Source organism: Arvicola amphibius, chromosome 9 (genome assembly GCF_903992535.2).
Source record: "Arvicola amphibius chromosome 9, mArvAmp1.2, whole genome shotgun sequence".
Lineage (NCBI taxonomy): Eukaryota > Metazoa > Chordata > Mammalia > Rodentia > Cricetidae > Arvicola > Arvicola amphibius.
In genome coordinates, this window is record NC_052055.2 from 114,267,096 (window position 1) to 114,280,777 (window position 13,682).

At 36.0% G+C, this 13,682-nt stretch overlaps 1 protein-coding gene across 12 annotated transcripts in view; it reads left to right on the plus strand.

Annotated features, from left to right (window-relative positions):
- Pcdh15 (protocadherin related 15) overlaps positions 1 to 13,682 on the plus strand; it is a 535,963-nt gene that overhangs the window by 238,685 nt on the left and 283,596 nt on the right. The window lies entirely within an intron of this gene.

Here is a 13,682-nt window from a genome sequence, read left to right on the forward strand (position 1 = left end):
TGATAGTGGGGCAAGGCCAGTTACATTTTAATAAAAAGAAATAAAGACAGAGAACTAATGATACTAGGAATGAGAAAGGACATAAGAGATGCAGTCAGGTACCAAACAAGGTCAGGAAGTCTTGTCCCCACATCTGCAGAAAGTCCCAGGCATAGGGAAGCACAGGCTTCAGGCTCCTCCTCTGGTTCACAGTAGCCCACTTGCTGTTCAAGCTGCCAGCAGTTCTCATAACAATGAAATTTAAAATTAAAGCCGCAGGACCAGACAGAAGTAGAGAGTCAGCAAGTGTCCTTGACTCTGCTTTGCATTTAATCCCAGCAAGTGGGTGCAGATTATTCAACCCATCTCAGACGCTTTCACAAATAGATGATGCTGGCCATGTGAGGCTTCTTTCAAAGTTATTTTTAAATTAACTTCCCTGTTCTTTGTGCCATTGTAAGCGTTCCAAGCCTTTTTCTATTTAAAGTTCCACTTTGCTCCCACATTAAATCGCTCCATTAACTATTGTTTCTTCACCAGTTACCTAAATCCCGTAATAAAATATATATATTCAGTTAAATCTTGGAGTTTGTGGATGACTTAAACACCTGCTTACATTTAATATTTTGCTATCAAGAAGGATTTTTTGAGACAAACTTGACAGTGTATTTCTGAAAGTGGAATTAATTCCCATGCATTCAAATGTATGTATTTTGGAATACCTGAGCTGAGACCACAGTTTGGGACACACTCAATGGAACCACACAGTAAAACCTGCCTAAGCTAAGGTAACTTCGGAAGCAATAGGAAGCCCTGTTTAAAACAGAATGCACACCTTGCCTTGCTCCCTGCTTTCCAACACCTTTCAGGTTCTCCTTGTTACAAATGCAGAGAAATGAGCCTGGGAGAGGGCTGCAGTTGCCCTGGTAGAGAAAGTTGCTCAGAATGAGCCAAGAGGTTTGAAGATAGTTTACATATATCCTGGTTGAGCATACATATCGCCTGGAGTGCTCATTCAGAATGTGGGTTACCCAGAGTCTCCCTGAGGGGTCATGACTATAAAGAAGCCAGAATGAGGCTTCTTTCTCAGGGTCTTCTGTGCTAATATAATCCTACTAACTCTTCTAAAAAGGCCAGTAGAGTAGGGAAGATGCACCACTCCGCAGAGGAAATATTCACGACACCAGTGCTACACCAGTGCAGTGAACGAAGGACGAACCTATCATGTCGAACTTCCAAGGAAAAATCAAAAAATCTGACGGGTGTTTTCAAAGACCCTGGGGGAACATGCCAAGAACCACTGAGAGAAGACTTATGAAACCAGCCTTGATGCCTTGAAGGTTCCAGTGTTCAGGGGCATCACTCCTCTGAGAGATTTACAACTGTCTCTCTCACAAGGACAAAGCGGTGGTCTGAACTCATAACTAAGTCATATTTCTCCCAGACATAGACCCAAGTGTTTTGTTACCACAGAAAATGCCAGGTCTCAGATGCTGGGATTTACATAATAAGGAAATTTAGTCTGTGGAAGTTGCTCTGCTGTTTGCATTTCAGCTAGGGTGAAGCTACGGGGCAGCTGATCTACAGGCTATATTTTGAGTGTCCCGTTAGGCAAACATAATACCATCAATTCTTGGTTTCTGCTTGCCTTGTGTTCTCAGGAAATTCCAGATCTCATGGAGACATTATGATTCCAAGGAATCCTGTGTGTATTTCCATTCCAGTGTTATTTTGTAGGTGATATGTTTGTGTATTTTTGTTACCATTTAGATCATGCAGAATCTTTATGGGTTAAGTTCTGTTATGGGACAATGCCTCTTTTTACCCCACTTACATTAACAAAATTGTAGAAGGAACAGCGGGCTGTGTCCCGCCACCCGGCTAGCTTTACCCAAAATAATTACATGGAAACTGTAGGAAACTGTATTCATTTAAATACTGCCTGGCCCATTAATTTCAGCCTCTTCCTCACATCTTGATTAACCCATATTTAGTAATCCGTGTAGCACCACGAGGTGGATCGCTTATCAGGAGAGATCTTAACCTGCATCCATCTCGGAGAGGAGAGGCATGGCTACTGCTTATGGCGACTGCCTGAAGTGTCTCCCCCACTGCCTTCTACCCAGCATTCTGTTCTGTCTACTCCGCCTACCTAATTTTCTGTTCTCTTAAAGGGCCAGGGCAGTTTCTTTATTAATAATGAAAGTAACATATAGACACTCCTCCATCATTTCTCCTTTTTCTGTTTAAACAAAAAAGGCTTTAACTTTAACATAGTAAAATTACATGTAACAAAACAGTTATCAAGCAAGAATTACAGTTACAATATTTAGATCTATTTTATCTTTTATCATAACTAAGGAAAACTATAACTATCTATCTATTCTTCAACTCCAACAAAGACTCCAGAAGGATATAATATTACCTAGTAAACAAGTCATATGCACCTTTCAAACTCTAGAAATGACAGAGACAACTCACTGCCTGGACAGTCACCTAAAGTTACTCTGTACCATCACAAAAATACAAATTAAAAAGTCAGTTCATTTCTATCTCCAAATGAGCATTTTGTTCAATTCCTCTTTCAGTATCATGGATGCACTGTGTATAGTTATATAGGGCTCCCATTTTTTTAAATTCCATGCATATTTTCTGCACAGAACACGATGTTATTTATAAAGAAAATAAATTATAAAATGTCAATATATTAGATTAACCAAAACCAGAGAGTGATACTAACATTTCTCTTCTTAGTACTAAATGCAAATTTTGTATATGAAATTGAAAATACTGTCTTTGAAATACAGGACAGGGGCTAAGGATGGACCTCAGTGGTAGAATGCTGATATACTTGTCAAAAGACCAGGTTTAAAAGCCCTAAATAACTTAGAGCAGTTATGAGAAGGAAAACTCATCTGTGGTTTACGGATAGTGTAATAGCACTGATTCATTGGCACTTACTTGATATTTAGCTAAATGAGAGACACAGTATGATAAACATTACTAAATTTAAGTAGCATTTATAAAAGCTACTAATATATCTTATCTCGTCTATCCTGGCCCACACTTACTAGAAAACAAATAGTTGACCAATAATTGTGCTAGCATATAAAATTTTTTGAATGTTTATGAGGAAGCCCTATTTAGCAACAGCTTGCTAAAAGTACTATGTATGTACCCCAAATATGTAGGGCTGGAGAGACAGATTACTAATTAGAAATAATCCTTTCTTCTCTTGAAGAGGACTGTGTTCCCAACACCCAAACCAAGAGATGCACAGCCATCTGTAACTCTAGTTCCTAGGGCTCTGACATTATTTTGTGGCCTTTTCGGGTGTCTGCTCTCTTTCTCTCTCACGCACAATCATATACACCTACTTAAAAAAATTACAAAAAAATCAATCAACGTTGTGTTGATTATTAATAAAATACTTTTAAGATTTTTATGAAACCTTATTTGATAATAGCTTGTATAAAAGGAATGATTAGACTAAATAATACTCTAATTCACTCATCTTAAGATTCATGGTTCATAGAGAAAATGTCTAGAACAAACATAGTCATTTATTTATGCTTGTTTGGATATTTGTTTTGTTTTGTGTGTTGTTTTTTGAGATGAAGTTTCTCAGTGGAACAGCTCTAGCTGGCCTGGAACTCACAGAGATTCACCTGCCTCTGTCTCCGGGGTGCTGAGATTAAAGGCATGCACTAGCACCACCTGGCTAACATAGCCATCTTCTAAGACAAATCCAGTCTTGAGTTATTTCTGAATAAATCAGTTTCTCTGAACAATCCAGATTTATTTAAAGTATTTTAACACATTGGAAAAGAGTAAGAGTTCAGACTCAAAAGCTGCTGTTGATATGATTGGATATAAGATGCTATTAAGACCAATTAGAATTTGGGCTACACTGCTGTGGGTTATGACTTTTGTTAGTGCCAACGTTGAGAACTTATTCCATGAATGCTGCTGTATTCTATATTACATTTGCCAAGGGAGCCCATTTTGTGGAGTATTCTTTATGGGTTCTACGTGTTCTTATAAAACTTGAAAAATCCATAAAAGACCCAAAGAGGTAGAAATAAAATCCTCCAAATCTTCTTGTCTGTATATCTATTACCTATCATCATTTTATCAGTCTCTACCTTTGTCTATCATTGTCTGTCTTTCTGGCTAATCCAAACCTACCAGACACAAGCTTATCTCTGTCTCAGGCTTATTTTGTTCACTGGATCATATTTTTTGTTCAAGATATACATGCTTAAGTATATACAATTTTGCTGTTCTGAAATAGTCTCACATTATGCATCAACTTACATATTTTTGTTAAGTACTTTGTAGAAAAGTTTATCAATAAATGTTCTCAATATATTTTGTAAATTAACATGTGCAGCACAAACTTTCTGACCCCCATCATGAACTCCTCCAGGAATCAAAAACATCTAGTTTACTTCACCTGCTTGAATATGACTAGAATTCTGAAACACTCTCAGATCAGACCTTCATAGGTTGATCCATCTCATCTGCAGATCAATCAGTTATAAGATGATACCTTCAATTTTTATTTTAAAAGCATAAAGACAATTTTATAAAATTGGATGTAAAACTGGTATATTATTTATTTTGTGGAAATTAATTTCAAGGTAATTCACTTTTACAAGGCCAAATGAAAATACCCATTGTAAGTGAATACGCAGCTCCCTCCCCCAGAATTTTAACTTATGTTTAAATACAATAGTTAAATAATTTATGTTCAGATTTCCCATCCATAGCTAGTCTTCAAATCAAGTAGCAGTGATATATATTTCAATGAGACATTCATGCCTCCAAGCAGCCTTCTCAACGAAGTGTTGTGAACCCCAGTCCTCCTTAGATATTCTGAGACTAGATTAACTCTGTCTCTAATTGATGGCAAAAACATAGTCATATAAAGGCTTCAGGGCTGTAATAGATTCTGTGTAGAAAATTGTGGAATGTTTAAGAGCAAAGCTCAGATCTGTGACCCTTGAGAACACGCTAAGTCAATTTGCAGCTGAAGCCCTTCATTTCAAGAAGGTTATTTGTGATGTCTGGGTTATTCAGTGCTACAGATAACAAAGGAAAGGATCATTAATCATACTCTAAAGGAAAATGCAGAGACATACAAGCATACAAGGATCAAATGCATGAAATGTTATAAGAATACATTGATCATTCTGTAAATAGTAGTAGGTAAGAAAAATGCCATGTATATCATGGGTGGTCAGAATATGTATGGCGGAGCTAGGGCGGTGTCATTGAAAGGGAAAGGGATAAAATGGACCATACTAAATAAGTATTCATATATTATACTACTATATATACAAACAAAGTCAAATATAAGCCACTAAGGACATGATATTTATAGAAACTTAAGCAGGAAAGAAGACTTGGATTTTTATTCAGATTATTTATATAAATTCATGAAATTATGAACAAAAGTACAAATGAAATAGGCAAGAGAAGAAAATGACTGATCAACCTTGTGTGTTATTGATAAATTCAAGTTTAAATCACTGGTAGACCAAATATACAATTATAATGACTGACATAGTTCCCACAAACCAAAATTATAAACGGTGGCAAAGATGTGGAACAAATGGGCTTATTCTGCATCTAAAATGATAAACCCATGCGATGTCTTTTGAAGAACAGTCGTAATCATCTATTAGACCACACATTCCTTCAGTTGCTTTATTCTTAGGTTTAACTCAAGCCTGTCCATGTGAGTAAACCCACCAAGAGGGTTCAGTAGGATTGTTCATAATACCTGAGAATAAAATCAAGCCAGCCTATTACCAGTGACTTTTCAAGTGTCAATAAATAGTGCTTGGCTTGTTCATATAATGAACTATTTTATAAATATTAAAATGAGTTACTGTGAATATACATGTCACATTCATGTAAGACATAATGAAGCAGAAGGGATGAGTTTCAACATGAGTTTCAAGACAACACTAATTGTGATGTTAGAAGAAACATATAGTTTTATATGTTCTTTGAGTGTATGTATATATATATATATGTGTGTGTGTCTCTGTGTGCATATGTATATGTGTGTGCATGTGTATATGTGTGTATGTATGTGTGTATGTATGCACATGTATATGTCTGTATGTGTGTTTCTCATGCTCTCTCTGTGTTTTATTGATTAAGGAAACTTGAGCTAGGCAGAGTAAGGGAACCACCCTAAAATGCTCACAAAGTCCCTGTTACCAAGCAAACCCAGAATGGAATTATTTGTTAATGATGAAGCTACCACAAGATTTCATCAGAAAGTATATGCCATTGGAACCACAATGACCTTTAAGTGCAGCAAGTCAAAACTTACAAACAACTTCTCCCAAGATTTTCTCTTCGTTGTCATGGGGAATAATTTCCAATGGCTCACTGTCCTCCCTCCTTTCAATTTCCAAAGTACATGACGACTTCTCACCAACATCTTGAACATTCCTGAATTCAGGTTTGGAATGGAGGGGAAGAGACAGGATTCTCAGTCAGACCCAAGGTCACAAGGAACAAAACAAGGGAAACCATCAGAGAAGCCATGAGACAGCTGAAAACAGTTGTAAGAAATATTTCTATGACCTGTGGTTCTTCTTCCCTGTCTCTATACAATGGATGCCCTTGAACTGGAGTGTTTTTGATACTGCTTCCTGGAAGCTAACCCACTGCCTTTGATTTCATCAGTGCTTTGGGACTATGTAGTATAGGTAGCATAAAATGAGCCCCCAGTCCGCCTTTTGCTGTAGGTTTTATGCCTGCTGCTAGGAAGAAACAAGGGTTCGAGTCCCTGTATGGAGTGAACTGAGATCTGTAGTGCCAGAGACACAGGCTTCTGAGAAAGCAAATTTTAAAGGTAGGGGACCCAAACAAAGATTTAAAAGTTTGAATTTGACAAAAGTATTCAGATGTTCAACTGAAAGGATATTCAAATGAAAATTTTGAAAGTGATTTCAATCTCAGAATATACCTAACTATACATCTGAGAGAAATTTAGGTACATATCAGGTAAATATGCATAATATTGAAAGATTCATGAAGTCCCATCATCAAGACAATAATATGAAGGTAAACCATCATAACATTTTGTTGCTGTTGTTTCCTCAGTGGATTCTGTTATTTATCTGGCTATAACATAAAATTCCAATGGCTCTGTAGGTGTTGATATTATTTTCTTGAGGGATGGCCATGTGACTTCTGCCCTGTGTTCTTTCCAATACTAGTCTAGGGAAGAAAACTATCAGTGTTGTTTGGAAGACTAATAAGAGCCAGGTGTCTCATTATGGAATATATAAGCTTCACAAATATGCACGAGGTCTCCATTTGTTAATATGTCATAATAATAGCTTTCAATGCAACCTCGTTGGCCTTGCCACTCACCCAAGTTAATTTACTTTTCAAAAATATGCCAAAGGCAAAGAGCATGTAAAATTTTCTGATAGCTTTCAGCCAATATGTTATTTCTACAACTTGTAAAAAAAAAAAGCAAAATAAGCCAAATAAAAACAAATAGTCTCTAAAGGGATCGTGTAAGTCTATTTATTTATATACAAATGTGCAAAAGAACATGTTGAGTTTGATATTCATTTCTGTACTATTTAACACATGCATATAAGCAAGACGACAGAATATTTTCAAAAACTTCTTGGAAAATTCTAATTTTATAATACAATATAAAAGGAGAATAGTAATATCCACAACTTCCTTGTTGTGCACCCTAAATATTATTTTATTGAGGAAATTATTATAGTGGTATATTATTTGTGTTTTAATAAATAAACCTTGCCTGAAGATCAGAGGGCAAAGCAGCCATATTAGTCAGCCATACAGGCCAGGAAGTGGTGGCAAACACCTTTAATCCCAGGACTAGAGGCAGAAGATCTCTGTGAGTTCAAGGCCACCGTAGGCTACACAAGATTGAATCTGTCAAAAAGAGAAACGGAACTCACACAAAGGTGATCTTAGCACTTGGTATCCCACAATTTTAATCTCAGCACTAGGGAGGAGGAGACAGGAGTGATATGGTTGGGTAGAGAGAGGACTATAAAGGAGAAGAGAAAGGAAGTCAGAGGACAGAGAAGTTTGAGGTTAGTGGAGAGCTTTGCAGGATCACCTCTTTGCCTGAGCCTTGGTAGAGGCAATATCTCTCTAGTGGCTTGGCTGCTTTGCTTTTCTGATCTTCAGGTTTAACCCCAATATCTGTTTCTGAGGTTTTATTATTTGTGCTGCAATGTATAATATCTTTAAAATAAAAATCAAGTAGTAAGTATTAATTAATGAATGTTAAAAAGATAAATACCTGTTCAAGTATAAAAGACATTGTATTAATAAAGTAATTCAGTGGTAAATACAAATGGTTAAATTTAATTATTTACGTGTGAAGTTTATAACATGCTGTATTTTCAAATCATTTAATTTGAGTGTTTTGAATATATAATAAATGACTTTTAATATTTTAATGTAGCTTTTCCAATCCTATAAGATTATTGCTTATTTAAAACTGGGAACAAATATTTAAACACTGATAAAATGGTGAGTTCAGGACTTCATTATTTGAGGAACATAGAAGTAAAATTAGTATCTATAATATTATAAGACAGTATCCTGGACTCTTTTTGAAATGCCAGGAAACTGTGTGGGTATATGGGCACATTTTACCTTCTCAGGGCTGCATCCAACCCTATTCGTTTTAGAGTTATCATAATGTCTTGGGAATTGGTCTAATTTCATTTAATTTAGAATATATCATTCCTTCACCAAGTAGAGAGTACTGTTAGCCATGTGTTGTTCAGGAAAAAAGTCCCTGGAATGATAAGTTGAAGTCTACTTAGAATTTTAGCACTGTTTCTCATACTGGAATCTCTTAGGATTGAAGACTTTAATATTCAGTCTTCTGGGGTCAAATATAGGATTTTAATTTTATATCTGATATATTTATATAAGCATAGAATATATTTTTCCAGTAATAAAATAGAAAATACTAAACATAATAACTATCTGAAATTATTTTAAAGATTGTCTATCTAAAGAAGACCTGGATTTAAAACTCAAATGGGCTCTGCACCTTTTGGATATAGATCTGATATAATGTCTTACATTTGTCTGATGGATGTTAATGAGGTCAAAATTTCAAATATCTGAAATTTGAGCACCTATCTTTCATACAGGGCAGTGGTTTAAACCGTAAAAATGTTGAGAACTAAGACTACTTAAACTAACAAAAACGTTTCTTAAACCATCCTCTTGCAAATGGTTGCTAAGAAAAAATTCTGGTTGCTTATCTGAATATGATAGAATTTGTACTTAAACTATTTGAAAGCAAAATTTCAATTGCATTTTATGAGTCTTCTCATAAGACCACAATAACCGTGCCTGAAAATTCTGTCTCGGATGAGCTCAGAAGAGAAAGTGTGTCTCAGTAATGCTAGTGCATAGAAGCAAGTGCTGCTGCTGCAGGACTCTCGACCTTCATAACCACACAAAGATACAAGGATTTTTCGGGTGTATTTTTGTTACTGTGAAAGCATCTATGATTATCTTTACAGTGCGAACCTCCACGTGCACATAATTCAAGTTAGATATGTGTCCCCATAGCTAAAGTGGGAAAAGGAGCCAAACCACAGTGAAATGACAGGTACCCTGCAAATGGGTGTGAGGCGTGGTTTCCCCAAGACACCAAACACTATCACACAGCGTCTGTGTTTCCAAAGGAAAGCACGAGAATCCCTCAGTGTTCAGAAGGCTTGTTTCTGTCTCCTGGAATTCAACTCAGCTGTGAAATTCTTTAAAATCCACTAGGCATTAGGCTGTGGTTTATAAAGATGAATTGTGTATTTTCTGCAGTATCAATACAATTCTTGGTAAAGAAGTAAGTATAGAATATAGAGGGGTATTTTCAACCACACTTTCAAGAATTTGCAGACATATTTGAGTTATGATTGGCTCCATAATTGCAACATGTACCAGCTACATGCCCTAGACATGCTCACAAGCTAAGAGAAATAGGGAGATGAGGAGAGACAGCGGTTCCCACCTCCCAGGGATGATTCACTTCTAAACAAAGAGCTGAACTGGTTGCCATTTCACACACTTGAAATAATTCTTTGTGTAATCACTAATAGACACTTCTGGAAGTGGTTACTGCAAGGTCTTCTTGAGAAAAATTGTTCAATATGAGCTGCCTGGAAGATTCGTTAAGATGACAGTTGACCAGAAAAGGATTGAACCTGCTACTTAACATATGGCTTAACATATGGCCACGTGACTTTGGTATGCCATAAAAATTATGTTCTCAAGAACTCAGTTTACAAGCTAAAGGGTTCTGAGTAAGTCTATATAGGCTGGTATTTCAGATTTAAAAACATATCTCAGATTGATCTAAGAAAAAACTAGGTGGATTAGGAAAACTTTTATTTTCTGGAAATTCAAAATCTGTGATATTCTGGTGTTCAGTGATATGAACCAAGATATCTCCTGTTTACTTCATCTGCTGTATTATATATGTGATCACACCTATGGCCTCATCTTCATCTTTAACCATTTTTACACTGGGTTTTAGAACTTACGTTGTTCTTTCAAACCAAGTCTGGTAATTGAATATTTAGTTAATTTATTTCCAACTATTCAGTAGTATTTTGCAGGTTTTAGTGTTTAAAAATACCACTATCATTCAACTGTAAGCACTATCATTTCTACTTACTTATTTTTATTAATGCTATTAATAAGATTTTTGTGAAGTGCAGTGTGATAGTTCAATACTTTTATATAAAATGTGTAAGAATCAAATTAGAGTAGTAAACATCTTCATATTGAACTTTAATAAGCTATTTTTGACCTACACATGTGATTGTACATATCTGTGATGTACAGTGTAAGTCAGTAATTAATCACTAAGCAATAAATTATCTTAAAATGTGCTTTATGTATTTGTGTGTTCATTTATTTCCACTCAGACAGGATCTCACTCTGCCGCTGAGTCTGGCTTGATATTTTTCCATCCTCCTAGCTCAGAATCAAAAGTGCAGATATCATAAATATCTGTCACACCTGGCTCATAGTTATTTGTTTTGTTTTTGTTTTTGCCATGCTAGGAGTTTTTCTAAAGTCCAGTAAAGTAATACTAAATCATAGCCATATTTCTTTCATGTCCTCAATTTATATTATGAGACTTATTGACAAGCAATGATATAAGATGAGGAATCTAATTTACATGTCTCCATCTCCACTGATTTTATTTGCTGTGCTATTTTGAGCTTTTTCTGCTGTTTATGTCACGTTAAATAATGTAATTAAATCTCCATTGCTCATTTCAACAAGTCTACATAATAATGAGAGTGGATTTTAAATTATCTGATGAATTAACAAAAACAAAATTTATTCTGGGTTGATAGCTTGGTGACTCTACAGAAACAAGGAGAGAAAAGGTGGGGAAGGTGACAGGGAGCCATCAAAATGAGATTTCTTTACTTGATACTCCAAGAGGATAGTTCAGATCCTAGGTTTTTTTTTTTTAAAAAAAAAATGTATATAAGAAAGAGGGTTTGCCTCTCTAATAGCCAAAGATTTCAGAGAATTCCCTGGAATATCTGACTTTGAGGCACGCAGTTGGATTGCAAAGGGCCATCAGTTTCTTACTGGGGTTGACGAGAATGATGCATGTGGAAAGCTCGTGAAGAGTTAACTGGTGGAAGAGAAGCAAAGCAGTAGAAGTATGAGTTAACTCTGACGCACGTTCTCTTCATATCTGAAGTATGAGTTAACTCTGACGCACGTTCTCTTCATATCTGAAGTATGAGTTAACTCTGACGCACGTTCTCTTCATATCTGAAGTATGAGTTAACTCTGACGCACGTTCTCTTCATATCTGAAGTATGAGTTAACTCTGACGCACGTTCTCTTCATATCTGAAGTATGAGTTAACTCTGACGCACGTTCTCTTCATATCTGAAGTATGAGTTAACTCTGACGCACGTTCTCTTCATATCTGAAGTATGAGTTAACTCTGACGCACGTTCTCTTCATATCTGAAGTATGAGTTAACTCTGACGCACGTTCTCTTCATATCTGAAGTATGAGTTAACTCTGACGCACGTTCTCTTCATATCTGACTGAAAGGTGCTCTTCAGCTCTTAACTAACCAAGACAGAACCTTGGACGTGTTTCAGTTTAGGGAAAAGATTATTACAGATGACAAGAACTGCCTATTGAGAAGGTACTATGTGAGAGAGGGGTTGAGCCAAAGAGATGGAGACAGAAAACAAAGTACAGGGAGAGGAACATTAGAAATGAGTTAGGGAGGAGGAAAAGAAAGGGAGAGAATTCTAGATTTTCTATATGTATAAAAAAGAGAAGAAGAAGAATCATTTGGATGTAAAGGAGCAATTTTTATTGTGAGGTGATATATCCATGATTCTAAATCCACATTAAAAGATGTGATACGATTTTACTAAATTGTTGCTATCAGTGCCTCATTATTTATAGTAAAATATGGTGTGCCACTTAGAAAACCTAAAAACAAGTATATAGCATCTGAGATTTATGTGAGGAACTAGCCATCAGCCAATAATGATATATCATCCCTATGATTTTAATAAAACAATATTGCCTGTGTTTATTTAATATGATGGCCCATTTTAAATAAAACCAAACGCCATGCAATGTCCACTGAGAGTTTAAACTTCCAGATTTGCCTAAGAGTACATAGCAGAGGTCAGTGTTCTTCATTTCAGAATAAATCACAGAAAAGCATTTCTACAGACACTGAGGAAATACTGATTTCCCCTTAGACTCGCTGCTTATATATTTTGGCTGAGAGCTGTAAACCCTTAATGTTTAAACAATGTTCTAAGTGTTATTTCAAGGAGATATTAGAGGATGTTTACTTAATTTATGTAAAACTAAAAATATGAAAACATACCTTCTTATTTGAACCACTAATGGAAAGCAGCATAATGAATTCCCTGAGAAGACCTCTAGGAAATATTATCTGTTCAAAACTTTTTCTAGGCTAGTGTTTCGCAAACTGATCTGCTGAGTAAGATTTGCATTGTTCCCTTTGGCATACATGTTACTATTTCCTCATTTAACTGAGCCACGTCCTCCTGTGCCTCTTCTACGGTAACGGCAGGGCTGAAAGGCTGCAACCCAGTCCTCTAGCTACAAGAATTTAAACTTATAGCTTGGTCCCTTTCAAAATATAAGTGTTCTCTTCCTCTTATCAAAATCTATTTATTTTAATATTTATGTGTAATTGGAGTGTTTGCCTGCATGTGTATAACTACACCATGTTTTGCAGTGCCCGTGGAGTCTAGAAGAGGATGTTGGAGGCCCTGCATCTCGAATTACAGAGAGTTGTGACCTAACCACTTGGGTTTTGGAAACATAAGCAGGGTTCTCTGAAAGAGAAACCTTTATGCCTAGTTCTGAGTAATTCGCCTACTCACCTCTACCACAGCAGTCTGGCAATCTTGATGGCTCAGTGGATACTGCTGAACATCAAACTGAGCAACGCTGACTTAAAAGAATCCCATATCATCCTAAACAGAGTCTTTTCATGCCACTCTTCATTCAATAAACATAACTGTAGTGTGTACTTTGTTTTAATTACATAAAACCTGAATGGCATGGCTTTGATTTCTTTTTAATTAAAATATATTTCGAGTGGTTTTTTTTCAAGTTCACTG